Source organism: Macrotis lagotis, chromosome 5 (genome assembly GCF_037893015.1).
Source record: "Macrotis lagotis isolate mMagLag1 chromosome 5, bilby.v1.9.chrom.fasta, whole genome shotgun sequence".
NCBI classification, from domain to species: Eukaryota; Metazoa; Chordata; class Mammalia; order Peramelemorphia; family Peramelidae; genus Macrotis; species Macrotis lagotis.
Genome location: NC_133662.1, coordinates 167,240,612 through 167,256,011, shown reverse-complemented (window position 1 = coordinate 167,256,011; position 15,400 = coordinate 167,240,612). Strand labels below are relative to the sequence as shown.

Here is a 15,400-nt window from a genome sequence, read left to right as displayed (position 1 = left end):
AAATGAGAAGTTTCTTATGAGTATTATCAGTATTATTTTTCTATGCAGGAATATATGTAGTTCATCATCATTAAGTCCCCCTTCACCTAAATCCTGTATTTGAAGGTCAAACTTTCTGTTCAGCTCTGGCCATTTAAATCGGAACATTTGAAATTTCCCTGGTTCATTGAAAGTCCATCTTTTTCCCTGGAAGAGGACGTTCAGTTTTGCTGGGTAGTTGATTCTTGGTTGCATTCTAAGCTCTTTTGCCTTCCAGGATATTATATTCTAAGCCATATGAGCCTTTAATGTAATTCCTGCTGTCTTATGTGATCCTGACTGCAGCTCCATAATATTTGAATTGTATCCTTCTGGCTGCTTGTAATATTTTCTCTTTGACTTGGGAGTTCTGGAACTTGGCTATAATATTCCTGGGGGTTGGTTTTTTTTTGGATCTCTTTCCAGGGGAGATCAGTGGCATCTCTAGGCAATTTTCCTGTAGGAATTCTTTTAAAAAGAGGTCAAGGGGCAGCTAGGTGGTGCAGTGGATAAAGCATCGGCCCTGGAATCAGGAGTACCTGGGTTCCAATCTGGTCTCAGACACTTAATAATTACCTAGCTGTGTGGCCTTGGGCAAGCCACTTAATCCCATTTGCCTTTCAAAAACCTAAAAAAAAAATTTAAAAAAAATAAAAATGAGGTCAAGGCTCTTTTCCTGATCATGATTTTCAGGTATCCCAATAATTTTTAAATTATCTTTCCTGAATCTGTTTGCCATATCAGTTGCTTTTTCAATGAGATGTTTCACATTTTCTTCTAATTTTTCATTCTTTTGCTTTTGAAGTATTGTATCTTGACTTCTTGTAAAGTCAGCAGTTTCCTTTAGTTCCATTCTAGATCTGAAGGATTTGTTTTCCTCAGAGAACTTTCTTATCTCTTTTTTCATCCAACCAATTCTGCTTTTTAAAGCATTCTTCTCCTCAATAACATTTGAACTGTTTTATCCATTTGTCCTATGCTGGTTTTGAACATGTTATTTTCTTCAGCAATTTTTTGGATCTCCTTAACTAAGCTGCTGACTTCTTTTTCATGTTTTTCCTGCTCTGTCATTTCTTTTCCCAATTTTTCTTCTATCTCCCTCACTTGGTTTGCAAAATCTTTTTTGAGCTCTATCATAGCCTGAACCCAATTTCCATTTTTCTTTCAGTCTTTCGATGCAGAAACTTGTGCTTACTCATCTTCAGATTGAGTATTTTGATCCTTCTTGGGTTCATAGACAATTTATTTCTCAATGGTGTTCCTCTTTGTTCTCTGTTTACTCATTTCCCTAGCCTGTGCCTCCTTTTGGGTTGCTTCCGGAGCTTTTGAGTATTATTGGAACACCCTCCCCCCAAACAAGGATCTCAGCATGTGAGGCTCTGTCTTCCCTCCTGGTCTGTGAATGACCACAAGTGCACCCCTCTACCACTGGGTTGAGGTGGGGGGGGGGCTGCTGTTCTATGGCTGGTCTAGACTGTGATCAGGATCTGAATGTGGTCAGAGCTTCAGAGTCCTGTTCCAGGTACAGAGGACAAACCTTGGAAGTCTCTCTCCACTCCCCTACCTTTGCTTAGTTGAGCACTCAAGGCTCAGTTGCCTCTGGGGGCTCTTGCTTACCGGCTCTGCCTGCTTCCATTTCCTGGATCTGGGCTGCCAGGGCCAGGCTGCTTTGAGTGCCCTGAGGGCTGGGTTTCAGGCAATCACTCTGACAGCCCCCCCCATCTTCCAAGTTGTGCCCAGTGCTCCCCGGGGTGTAAGTCAGGAAACTGCCCCCGCTGCTGTGAGCTACAGCTCCCAAGCTCCCTGGGGCTGCCTCCAGGAGACTGAAGTTCTTTCACTTTGGTGGGCTGCCCCTCTAACCCCATGGAGCAGAGCCTTTCAGCTATTTTCCAGGTTACCTTGGACTGGAGACTTGCTTCACTGGATCCCTCTGTGGGTTCTGTCTCTCAAAAATTTAGTTAGAGTGTCCTTATTTTATTTTATTTTATAAGTTTTGAAATATAGAGAGTACCTAAGAGAGGTTCTTCTCCTGTCACCATCTTGGCTCCACCCCCCTAAAACTGTTACCATTTTGATCTTATTTTGGTATAGAGTGTGAGATGGGGTCTCTACCTAGTTTTTGTCATACTGTTTTCCAATTTTCCCAACAATTTTTGTCAAATAGTGAGATCTTATCCCAGAAGCTGATGTCTTTGGGTTTGTCAAACACTAGATTTCTGTAGTCATTTACTACTGTTTCTTTTGAACCTATCCTAATCCATTGGTCCATTACTATTTCTTAACCAGTATCAGGCATTTCTGATATCTGTAACTTTAAAGAATAGTTTTAGATCAGTAGAACTAGGCCACCTTCCTTTACATTTTTTTTCATTAGTTCCCTTGCTATTCTTGACCTTTTCTTGCTCCATATGAATTTTGTTAACTATTTTTTTTGTAGTTGGTAAAATAATTATTTGATAGTTTAATTAGTATGGCTCTGAAAAAGTCATTTAATTTGGGTAGAATTGTCATTTTTATTCTATTAGCTCCACCTAACCATGAGGATTATTTAGATCTGACTTTATTTGGTGGAATATAGTTTCTGAGTTTATCTTGAGAGGTAGATTCCTAAGTATTTAATGTTGTTTATAGTTACTTTAAATGAAATTTCTCGATCTCCTGCTCTTGGGTTTTGCTGTTAATGTATATAGAAATGCTAATGATTTATGTGGGTTTATTTTATATCCTGCTATTTTGCTGAATTTGTTAATTGTATTAGGGAGTTTTTTAAATGATTTTCTTGGATTTTCTAAGTATATTATCATCTCATCTTCAAAGAGTGAAATCTTTGCTTCCTCATTACTGATTCTGATTCTTTCAATTTCTTTTTCTTCTCTTATTGCTAAAACTATTCAATATTCTTGTTTCACCCCAAATCTTATTGGAAATGCTTCAGGTTTATCCCTATAACATTTAATATTTGTTAATGTTTTAGATATATAATACTTATTATTTTAAGGAAAACTCCATTTATTCCTTAACTTTCTAGTGTTTTTAATAGGAATGATGTATTTTATCAAAGGTTTTTTTCAGCATCTATTGAAATAATCATTTGATTTCTGTTGGTTTTTCTATTGATATGTTATATTATGTTGAGTATTTTCCTAATATTGAACTATAGCTGCCTACCTGGTATAAATCCTATCTGATCATGATGTATTATCCTAGTAATAACTTTCTGTAATCTCATTGCTAAAATGTTATTTAAGATTTTTGCTTCATGGGGGAGATCGATATATAAATTTTTTTTTGTTTTGGTTCTTCCTGGTTTAGGTATCAGAACCATGTTGGTGTCATAAAAGGAATTTGGCAGAACTCCTCCTATTTTTACAAATAGTTTGTGTAGAATAGAAATTAATTATTCCTTAAATGCTTGGTAAAATTCACTTCTAATCCATCTGGACTTGGAAACATTTTCTTAGGGAGTTTATTGATGGTTTCTTCAATATTTTTTTTTCTGAAATGGGGTAATCTTTTATTTATTTAAAGCCATGGGCTTAAGTGACTTGCCCAAAGTCACACAGCTGGGCAATTATGTGTCTGAGGTCAGATTTGAACTCAGGCCTTCCTGACTCCAGGGCTGAGAAGTTTGTAATTTTGTAATTATTTATTTCACTTCATTCAGGTTATCAAATTTATTGGCATACACTTCAGCAAAGTAGCTCTAAATGATCTCTTTAATTTCCTCCTCATTGGTAGTTAGTTTACCCTTTGCATTTTTTATTCTGGTAATTTAATTATTTTATTTCTTTTTTATAACCAGATTAATGAAAGGTTTATCTATTTTATTGATTTTTTTCATAAAACCAACTCTTAGTTTTATTTATGAGATCAAGAATTTTCTCTCTTTCAGTTTTATTAATCTCTTCCTTGATTTTCAGAATTTCTATTTTGTATTTAATTGGGGATCTTTAATTTGTCCTTTTTCTAGCTTGTTTAGTTGTATATCCAATTCATTGATCTCCTCTTTCTCTATTTTATTCATAAAAGCATTTAGAGATAAAAAGTTTCCCTTCAAAACTGCCTTGGCTGCATTCTGTAAATTTTAGTATGATGTCTCATTATTATCATTTTCTTGGATATAACTATTGATTATTTCTATGATTTACTGCTAGATCTACTCATTATTTAAAATTGTTATTTATTTTCCAGTTAGTTTTTATTTCATCTTCCCATGACTCTTTATTACATGTAATTGTTATTGCATCATGGTCTGAGAAGTATGCCTTTATTATTTCTGCATTTCTGCATTTGATCATAAGATTTTTAATGCCCTAGTACATGGTCAGTTTTGGTATAGCTTCCATGTACTGCTGAGAAAATGTATATTCATTTCTATCACCATTAAGTTTTCTCCAGAAGTCTATCACAAGTAAGTTTTCTAAGATTTCAGTCACCTTCTTAACTCCCTTCTTGTTTATTTTTTGGCTACATTTATCTAATTCTGAGAGAGGGGAAGTTTATGGCCCCCGTTATTAATGTTTTGCTGTCTATGTCTCCTTGTAATTCATTCAACTTTTTCTCTAGGAATTTGGATGCTATACACTGGATGCATACATTTTTAATAATAATATAGCTTTATTATCTAGTTTTTGGAAGATGTAGTTTCCTTTCTTATGCCTTTTAATGACGTCTATTTTTGCTTTTGCTTTATCTGAGATCAGGATTACTACCCCTGATTTTTTTTTACTTCAGCTGAAGCATAACATATTTTGCTCCATCCCTTTATCTTTACCTTGCATGTATCTTTCTGCTTCAGATGTGTTTCTTGTAAACAACATATTGTAGTATTCTGAGTTTTAATCCATTCTACTTTCCACAAGCTCGGAATGCTCTACCATGGATTGGGCAAATAGTTCTTGTGAATATTTGGGGTGTTAACTAAACTTACATATGTCACCGTTCCTTTGAACTGCTTTAATTCTGCCTTCCTCATAGAGCACAGCACCTCACTGATGAGGACACACTATGCTGGGCAGTCCTGTACATGTTGAACAATCAGTTGTAAAGTTCTTCAGAGAGACCTTCAGGTGTCCTGGTATCGCTTCTTCCAAACCCCTTGGGAGCACTTGCCTTGTGTGAGTTCTCCATAAAATAGTCTTTTTGGTAATTCTACTTCTGGAATTCTAAGTTGACTTGAGAAAGGACTTCAGTGCTTGATATCTTCTTTCAGTTAATCTTCAGGATATTCCCCATCATTTTAATTAGTCCAGTCTTCATGTTTCTTGTAAACAACATATTATGGAATTCTGGTTTTTAACACATTCTGCTATCTGCTTCCACTTTATAGGATAGTTCATCCTATTCACATTTACAGTTAAGATTACTAATTCTGTATTTCCTCTCCATGCTATCTTTTCCCATTTATATTTTTCTCTTTCTTTTCCTCTTACTTCTCACCCAAGGTTTACTCCCTTTCCCCTTTAATTTTTCTTTTAAAATTTATTTTCACTTTTACCTTTGCCTTCTCTTTTCTCAGTCCCTTCTTCTCTTATCTTTCCCTGCCCTGCCCCCCTTCCCTATAGAGTAAGATAGATTTTTTTTTTAAACCCAAATGGGAATGGATCTTATTCCCTCTCTGGGACAAATCTATTGAAAAGAATTTACTCAATGTTCACACCCTCCCTTCTTTCCCTCTAAAATTATAAATCTTTGTGCCTCTTCACCTGGTGTCATTTATTCTGTACTCAAATACTATTAATCAGATATCATCAGTTACAGCTTGATTAATTGATTGTTTGATAAACTCAGTCTTATCAAAGTACCATCACAGATTGATTGATTGATTGATTGTTTGATAAGCAGCATTGCATCAAAGTCACTAGGTACCCTCCCCTCTTTTGTCACATTTGAAATACACTTTTTATGAGTCTTGAATTAAATCAAATTATAATCATTTTTACTTTACCCCCTTTTCAATTTCCCTCCAAGGACATACAATCCTCATGAGTCAATGTATCATCCAAAGTCAAACCATTTCATGAAATATTTGTACCCCCCCCAGCATATTTCTCCCACACTCCCCCCCAGGTACTTAACCCCTTGTTAAAGTAAAGTATAGATTATGTCCAAGCCTGATTTAATTACCTATAAAAATCTCACTTCCCTCCCCACCCAGGGTACTTGACCCCTTGTCAAGTAAAGTATGAATTAAGTTCAACAATGATTTAAGTGAATATAAGAATCTCAAAGGATTCTAGGTACTGTAAAACTCTGAATGTGTCACTTTAGAACTTTACAAGTAATTGTAGGTTATGGGAGACACTGACTCAGGACCACCCAGTTTATGATGCCCTCATCAGAGAAAGTGCTAAGCTTTATGGAGTACATTAGAATTACAGCAAGGCAAAGGAAACAAGTCACTTAAGTTTAGAGTAAATATTCTTGCTTTTCATCAGGGAATTTTGTCTCAAACATAATGAGGTCATCTTGGACTTCTTCAGTGGAAAGACAGGATTCAACCATACCCATAACCTCTGTCAAATCTCTTCAATTTTATTCGACCCTTGAATTATACTAAGAGAAGTACAATTCTCAAGAGATATGTATTATATCTTCCCTTTTAGGATTATATACAATTTGATGGTCTTAACTAGCATTTATTTTATTTTGTTTTGTCCTTCCCTTTTCATTTACCTTTTTATGCATTTTTGAGTTGTATATTTGGCTATTGAATTCTGTATTCGGTCCTAGTCTTTTTGTCATGAAATTGTAGAAGTCCTCTTTGTTGTTGAATAACCATCTTTTCCCCTGACAATATATATTGAATTTTGCAAGGTAGTAAGTTCTTGGTTGTAATCCCATGTCCTTTGCCCTCTGATATATGGTATTCCAGTTCCTCTGGTCCCTCAGTGATAGGTCCTGTGTGAGTATGGTTTTTTTTCCTTTTGTATTTAAACTGATTCCTTTTTTGCTGCTTGAAGAGTTTTCTCCTTTGTTTGAGAGTTCTTGAATTTGGCTATAACAGACCCTTGGAATTTTATCCTGGGGTCTCATTCTGGAGGGATTCTCTGTATTTTTTCAATGGCTATGTTGTCTTGTTGTCCTAGCAGATTTAGACAGTCTTCCATGATGATTTCCTGCATGATGTTTTCCAGGTTCTTTTTTTGATCTAGGCTTTCTAGTAGTTTGATAATTCATAAATTCTCTCTCCTGAGTTTATTTTCCAGGTCAGTTGTTTTTCCTAAAAGGTACTTTATATTTACTCCAATTTTTTCAGCCCTTTTCTTTTGTTTGAGGGAATCTTATGCTCTCAGAGATTCATTATTTTCTATTTGTTCAATTCTAATTTTTAGGGTTTCATTTTCTTCACTTAGCTTTTATGTTTCCTTTTCCAGTTGGTTATTACTTTTAATGGAGTTGATTTCTTTGTTTAATTTTTCATATTTTTTCTGCATGACTTTAATTTCTTTTTTTTACATTTTTCTTCTTCCACTCTTTTTTGGTTTTTAAATTCTTATTATTTGGTTATTAGATTCCTTTATGAGCTTCTAATTCATAGTCTTTTTTTGAGATTTACTCTGTGAGTGATTTTTCACTGATTTCTTCTTCTGACATGGCATTGTTAGCATTTTTATTTGCAAAGTAGTATTCTTATAGTGAGTGCTCTTAGCTTTTTTGCTCATCTTTGTTGTTTTAGCTCTTCTCCTGGGGTATGTGGATTATAGATCCAAGATTTTTATGCTGGGACTGGATCTGATCCCTGGCTTGTCGTTGGCCAAGGTGTTGCCTATGCAGTCTAGGCCTTGCCTTTGCAGAGATTTATTTTCTCCTTTATGACCAGGTTCTGCTTATTCATTGCTTTGTTTCCAGCCCAATTCTACCTTTTTTCCCAGTATTCCCAAGGTTCAGACTTTGTTTGAGAGATCCTCTCTGCTGGCTTGCTATCTAGCTACCAGGACCTATGCTGTTGTCAAGCTGTTGGGAATTGAACTGCACTGTGGATTAAAACCTCCAGCTGGCTTTCCCCTTCTCTAGTCTCACTTGGCTTTACTTCTCCTTTCCTTTCTTTCACTGAAGATCCTCCATGATGTCTACCATTGAAAACCTCTTTGGATCTTTTCTTTTTTCTTGGGGGGGGGGGGTGGGATCTATAGCTTTAATGTCAATGTAGAGGCTTCATTTATCTTTGGTGGGGAAAAGTTCCAGGAACATATTAGCTTCATGTCACCATCTTGGCTCTGCCCCAGAAGTCACCATTAGTATGAACTTGATAAAGAATAGATATGAACACATTCAGATACAAAGAAATAAAAAAAAGATTATCATACACATCTCTACTATACAGCTTTTTAGAAACAAAAAAAGTATATATATTAAATATAGTGTGGTAATCCCCTCCATGTACATATTCCCTTCTGACTTTCCTTAGACCTGTTCTTGTTGACATTATTACTTCTGTAACTTGAGCCTCTTCTATCTTAAAGTATGTCTTCTGTTAAGAGTTATGAGATTGCATGTAGTAAACATGTATAACATAAGCAATATATCTCATGTCCCTTCAGTTTCTAAAACTTCATGTATTCATGTATATGTATTTATATATATATATTTAATATTTTTATATTTAGATTGATAGATCAGTATGTATGGATGTATATATTCTTTGAGATTCCAGGATATATTACCTTATATTTATACGCAAATTGAAAAACTTCACTGAGCTCAATGTTAGTATTAGTTTCAGTATGTTTTGTTTTTTCCATTTGGAAAGAATATATAGTTTATATCTGCATGTGCAAGGGTATTTTTCATGTTTTTGTTAGCACACTAATAGCATCAATCACTACCACTGAAAAGACAACTTGTTCAAAAGTGTTTGTCTTATGGGAGCTACAGAGCCAATCAACAGAAGAATATTGATATAATTAGGACATAAAACTCCCCTTTTCAGTTGTATTTTAAACAATAAAAAAATAGATTTGTTTATTTAGGTTTTTGATGGACTGATAGATAAACATGTAGATAAGTATGTAAATATTATTATTATTATTACTTGGACAAAAAAAACAGAGGAGATAATCCTTAGACTAGCATGCAGAATAGTAGAAAATAAATCTCAGATTGGGAATTCTCCTTCTGATTTTAATTGCTTATCTAGCCACAGTTACATAACCATATTTACCCACATAGTTTACTTTTAAAGGTTAGATTTTATTTTTGGCTTGAACAGTATAGGTACTTACTTGTACCTATAATTATTTACATTTTGGGCTAGATGATACAGTGGGAAATCAGCAGGAAGAACTGCATTAAAATCCTACCTCAGTTGTGTTAGCCTTGACAAGTCACGTAGCTTTTCTCAACCTCAGTTTCCTCAGCTATAAATGGAAAAATAATAATATAATTTGTAGGATTTTTATAATGATCAAATTAAATACCATATATAATATATGTGCATATATAGTACTTTTTGAACCTATTAAGTATTTTAACTATTGTTTTATTACTGTGTATAGTATTTTGTAATATGTAAAATGCTATACAAATTATTATTATTACTATTATGTTGGAAATTAATTTTTATAAGAATGTTTTATAAATAGAATAAATTATTTGGAGAAATGACACTTAACTGGTTAATTTGAGCAATTAACAGCAAAGTCAAGAGAGAATTGTATCTGGAGTCAGAGACCCTTGTTTGAATTCTGGCCTGTCACTGACTCTCTGTGTCACTTTGGGCAAGTTAATTCCCGTCTCTATGACTCACAGTTTCTTCATCTGTAAGATTAGTGAGTTGAATTGGGTGGTTTCTAAAATTGCTTCCTTACTTAAATCTATAGTCCTCTGATCCCAAGATTTGATAACATATGTAAATCAATTCAAAAATAGAAAATTTATGATGATTTTTTAAAAATATCTTCAAGCACTACTTGAATACCAAATCATTTCTATGTCATGTTCTCCATTATCAATATTTGTTAATTTTTTTTTGTTGTCAGTTCCAGCATAAGTTCAATAGTATCAATTGAGTCCATGATCTTGTTTTGCTTAAAGAATTCAATCTATAAAACAAATAGATCAACACAACAATCATTGCTTGAATTAAATTCTTGCCTTCCTGCAGAATCAATATTCTCTTTGAGTCGTAGAGGACCTCCCTTACAGATCAACTTCCTCCAGCTTCCTCATTTTATTGATGAAGTGTTAAAAGTGACCAAATAAAATTAATGACTCAGTTTAAAACAGAATCTGAGTCTTCTTACTCTCAATTCAAAGTATGGAGTCTTTTCTTTGTGTTTTTCAAGAGTCTGATTTATACAAGTTGAAATTATATAAGTATCCTAAATAAAACAGCAGTGCAGCTTTAACTTTTCTTATTTCAGTGCATTTTATTGGTTCATCCCTTTGAATTTTTACAATTATGAAGCACAGTAGGGTTTAAAGCCAAAAGAGGGATAATACTAGTGAAAGAGATAAGTGAGCTGATGTGAATTTTGCCTCCCATTCTTTCTCTGCTGACCTCTGTTTAAAAATGTGCTGTCTAAAAAATCCTTTCATGTGCCTCCCCTTTTATCCAAAGGCCACTCATGAGGGAGGACATTTTACTTAGAAGCATTAAAATTTCATTGTGAATTCCAAATTACATGTTTTCAAGTGTTGCATAATTATCTACTGGGTAGAGTTATTTTGGGAGTATAAGAACATAAGAATCACTACTCTGGGTCAGCCCCACTGTCCATCCACTCCAATGTTCTGTATCTGACAGCAACACCACGGGATATATTATTTAAAGGCATTTTGGTCCTTGAGCTCAGTTGTGATGTAATAGTATATACCTGCCAATATCCTAGTTCCTTTTAATAATTCACTGTAAATTCATTATTTGTGGATTTATCTGCTAGTTTTTAAAAAAAATTTTCATTTTATTATTGTTTTAACAGAGTTTCTCAGCACTTAAAGAAATCTAATTTACTTTTGCATTTACTAGTCTAAGAAACCTTTTTTTCTCCCACTAGAATGATAAATTATCTATTCTCACTTGTAAATGAACATAGGATAAGTAGGTTTGATTTTAGATTTTGGAATTGCTAAAGAACGTTATTAATTTTCATTAATTTGTTGTACTAGACTTGTAGTTTCATTGAATAGGGAATCTTCTAGTGAGAAAATTCTCTTTAATTGATTAGGAAATGACTTTTCAAATGAGGATATATTAATATAATGGAATATTATAAAAACAATAGAGATTATTTTAGAAAAAACAGATTTGTATGAATCAATGCAAAGTGAAATGAGCAGAGCTAGAATAATTTATATGACTACAATTCTCTAAATGAAACAACTTTAAAATACAAGAATTCTGTTCAATACAATTACTAATTGTTAATCCACGGAACTAAAGAAATATGCTTTCCACTATTTGGCAGAGAAGTGATGAACTAGAGTTTTGTTATCCAGTTGGGATTGCCCACCCTAAACCCATGAAGTGTGATTAGCCAGTTAGATTTTGAGAAGACAGGTGTCATCCCCACATTCCCTCAATTGTGATTCTTGTCTAGCCACAGTTACACAATCATACTGCTCTTAACCCTCACCATTCCCCTACTTTCTCCTTTATCAGCTGTGCAAACTCCCAACCATCTTATTCTGGAGAAGTGTCAGATCCCTCAGGTTAGTTATAGTCTATCTTATCCTAGATCACCTCCTGACTCCATCAGATATTCCTTTGCAATGTGAATTCTTCTCTTGGGGATAGTGACTGGTAAGAGTGCTGTTCTCTTTTTCTTTTCATAAATGAGTCACAAATGATTACCAGCTATGAATAGATTAGTAATTGCATCATAGATCATATTGCATCATTTTCCTCTGACCAGTTGCAGTTGCAGTTGCAGTTACTTTGACAGTATATTTTCTAGAGAGGTATACATTTATAATGACATTGACACACGCATTGCCCGAATTTGGGAGGCTCCAAAGAAAAGTATGGGAGAGAAGAGATATTAGACTGACTACCAAATGGAAAGTCTACAGAGCCACTGTGCTGACCTCATTGTTGTACTTTCATGAAAACTGGACAACTTCCAATGCCATGACAGGAAACTGAATGGCTTCCATTTGAATTGTCATAGGAAGTTTCTGAAGATCACCTGAAGAGGATAAAATACCAGACAGATCCTGAGGTACTTTCTCAAACTAAACTTCCAAACATTTAAATTCTGCTACAGAGAAAACAGCATCAATTGACTTGTCACATTGCTTGAATGACAAACATACACTTGCCTAAAATAAAATAGATTGCCTAAATATTTTATGGAACTCACACAGAGCAAGTGCTCACATGATGGTCAGAAAAATCAATACCAGGATATTCTCAGGTCTCTTTTAAGAACTTTGGGTTTGATTGAATGACCTGGGTGACACTGGCATAGGACCACTCAGCATGGCATGCTCTTATTAGAAAAGATGCTTGCTGTGTTCTATGAACAAAGCAGAATTGAAGTAACTCAAAAGAAACACAAGAATCTACCTCAAATGTTCATATGGATTATTTGTGCCTGATCTATGTTAGAGCATTCCAAACTCAGATTGGTCTGATCAGCCATAGTTGGAAACACTGTAACTTGACTCTAATGTAGTTGTGTCATTTTGGTTCTCTTTGAGAATAAAGGTCAATCATATATAAATATATGTATTCCTAATAACTAAGAGATACAGATAGTTGTTCACACTGTTATCCAAAAAGCCCAATTATTAGAATTGAAAATCATTTGGTAATTAAAAAAAAAAAAGATGAATTCATTTACATAGGTGGCTAAAAGAAATCTTAAATGCTAAATTTCTTTCCCTGGGCCCCTGAAGATACAAAACCCAAAATGATACAGATCTTGTCTTCAAGGAGATTACATTGTATTAGGAAAGATAATTTGTAAATGCATGTTTATGAATAAATTAGAAACAAATACAAGATAATTTTGATATTGGAAGGTACTATGAGTTCCCTTAGAGTGGTGGTAGAAAGAGAATCAGGAAAGTTTCACATAGAAGTTCATGCTTGATCTGATCCTTGAGGGAAATAAGGTATTCCAAAGTGAGGAAGGGTTGTAATTCCAACCAGAGCAAAGATAACCTTGGGGAGAGAGTGTGAAGAACATTAAGAAGTCCTGTTTGAATAGTGGGCTAACCCTCCTCCTTCATCTCCTTATCTCTTCCTTGCCTCCCACTACTATCTGATGCAAATGACCTTTTTTTCATTTTCTCAAACTCCTTAGGGCTTCTAAATTCTGAAGGCTCATTAATTAAACTCTAATTGAAAAAGTGGTGCTGTGGATAGAGTGACTGACCGGTAGCATGGTAGACCTGAGTTTGAATTCTGACTCAGATATGCTCAAGCTCTATGATTCAGGACAATCTATACCTTCATATCCTCAGTTTCCTCATTTGCAAAATAATCATAATAGAAATATCTGCCTCTCAGAGTTCTTAGACAGATCAAATGAAATACTATATGTAAAGCACTTTTGCAAACCTTCAAACACCATGCAAATGGATGTTTCCTATTAATAGAAATATATTCCTAAGATTCTATATTCTCATTTTTATCCTGTTTATTTTTCTGTCTTGCTACTGCAACAGCTGCTACTCTACCCTCTAAACTAGACCCAGGAGACCATGCTTTGGAGATGCTAAATCACTCAACTCTTGGCTACCTTGGATAATTGGTTCTCATCTTCACCTCTACACCCTACCCTATTTCTGTGTCTTCCTTACCAGTACTGAAGCAGAATGGATTGCCCTAATATTTGATTCACTATCTGTAATTTCCTAAACCAAAACATACTCTTTGGCTATGACTTCCTACTAAATGTGTTATTTCTTCATTATAATGTGTTTTAGTGTTAAAGAATGTCTTTTTATTGCATTTATAGCTCCAGCATTTGATATAGTGACTGACACAAAGGAAATGGTCAATAAAAGCTCCTTTATTCCTTTAAGAGACAGGATAGGGTCATTTGTTCAATGAAGTAATAATATCATATTATCTGATCAATCTCCTTGCTTCTGGGAAAAGTTAACTTATAATGGGGAAAAAAAAAACATTTGTTAATAACTTGTGGCAGAGCGGCTACGTGGCGTAGTGGATAAAGCACTGGCCCTGGAGTCAGGAGTAGCTGGGTTCAAATCTGGTCTCAGACACTTAATAATTACCTAGCTGTATGGCCCTGGGCAAGCCACTTAACCCTGTTTGCCTTGCAAAAACTTAAAAAAAAAAAAAACTTGTGGGACGTGGTCACACTGTTTACTAAAATCTCTACTAAAAATACAGATCTTATTATAGAATCATCAATTTAGAGACAGATGATATCTTAGAGACCATTGAATCTAACTACCCTGATCATTTTGCAGGGTCACACAATTAGAATTTGTTTCTAGCATAATTTTAAAAGTTTTATAACAATAGAGAAATTTGCAGAATTCTTTCTATTTCACCTTTAAATTAATGATGCATTGAGCTAGAACCTAATTAACAAGGTATTCAAATGATGTTTATATTAGGATGTCAATAGGGAATCAGCACAGTATAATAGATAGAGAATTGGACTTAAAACTTGTACAATCTAGGTTTAAATCCTATATCACAAACTTTCCAGCTATATATCCCTGGGCTAATCAGCTAACTTAACTGAGAATCAGTTTCTTCATTATTAAAATAAGATGGTTTGATTAAGTGAGGCTAGCTGGTCTCTAAGAACCCTTCCAACTACAAATCTGTAATCCTTTACTCCTATCCCTTAGTACTGAATGATTGATGTCATATTATATAATAAAAGCAATAACCCTTAAATAATGTTTTCCACATAATAGCCCCGGGAGGCAGGTGTTACAAATATTATCCTCAAGCTAGATTGGAAAAATATGAAACTTTTAGAGAAGTCAAATAAGATCAGAGCTTGGACTTGAGCTTAGTCTCCTAGAGCTATGTAGCACATTTTAGGATCATAGAAATCATACGCAGAGAAATAGAATGGATCTTATAGGTCATTTAAGTCAACCTCATCATTGTATAGATAAGAAAACTGAGTATCAGGGTGGTTTAGTGGCTTGCTTAGAGCCACAAAACTAATGTCAGAGGCACCATTTGAAACCAGTTTTTCTGGACTCTAACTTTAGCTGTATTTCTATATGACTGACTTCCAGGTATGTTTTGATGCTTATCTTGCTTGCAATGATACTTAGACATTTGTATGGCCAAAGAATTTATTTTAGGTAAGCATTCTGTGGCAGCAAGGAGACCCAGTGAATGGAGTGCTGGAACTGAGTCAGGAAGATTCATTGTCCTGATTTCGTAATCTGACCTCAGACATTTACTAGCTATATGACCCTGAGCAAGTCACAACCCTGT

General features: G+C 34.6%; 1 protein-coding gene across 1 annotated transcript in view; it reads left to right on the top strand.

The window, feature by feature from the left end:
* The window catches only part of SYNE1 (spectrin repeat containing nuclear envelope protein 1), a 598,518-nt gene that overhangs the window by 138,395 nt on the left and 444,723 nt on the right, over nucleotides 1-15,400 (top strand). The window lies entirely within an intron of this gene.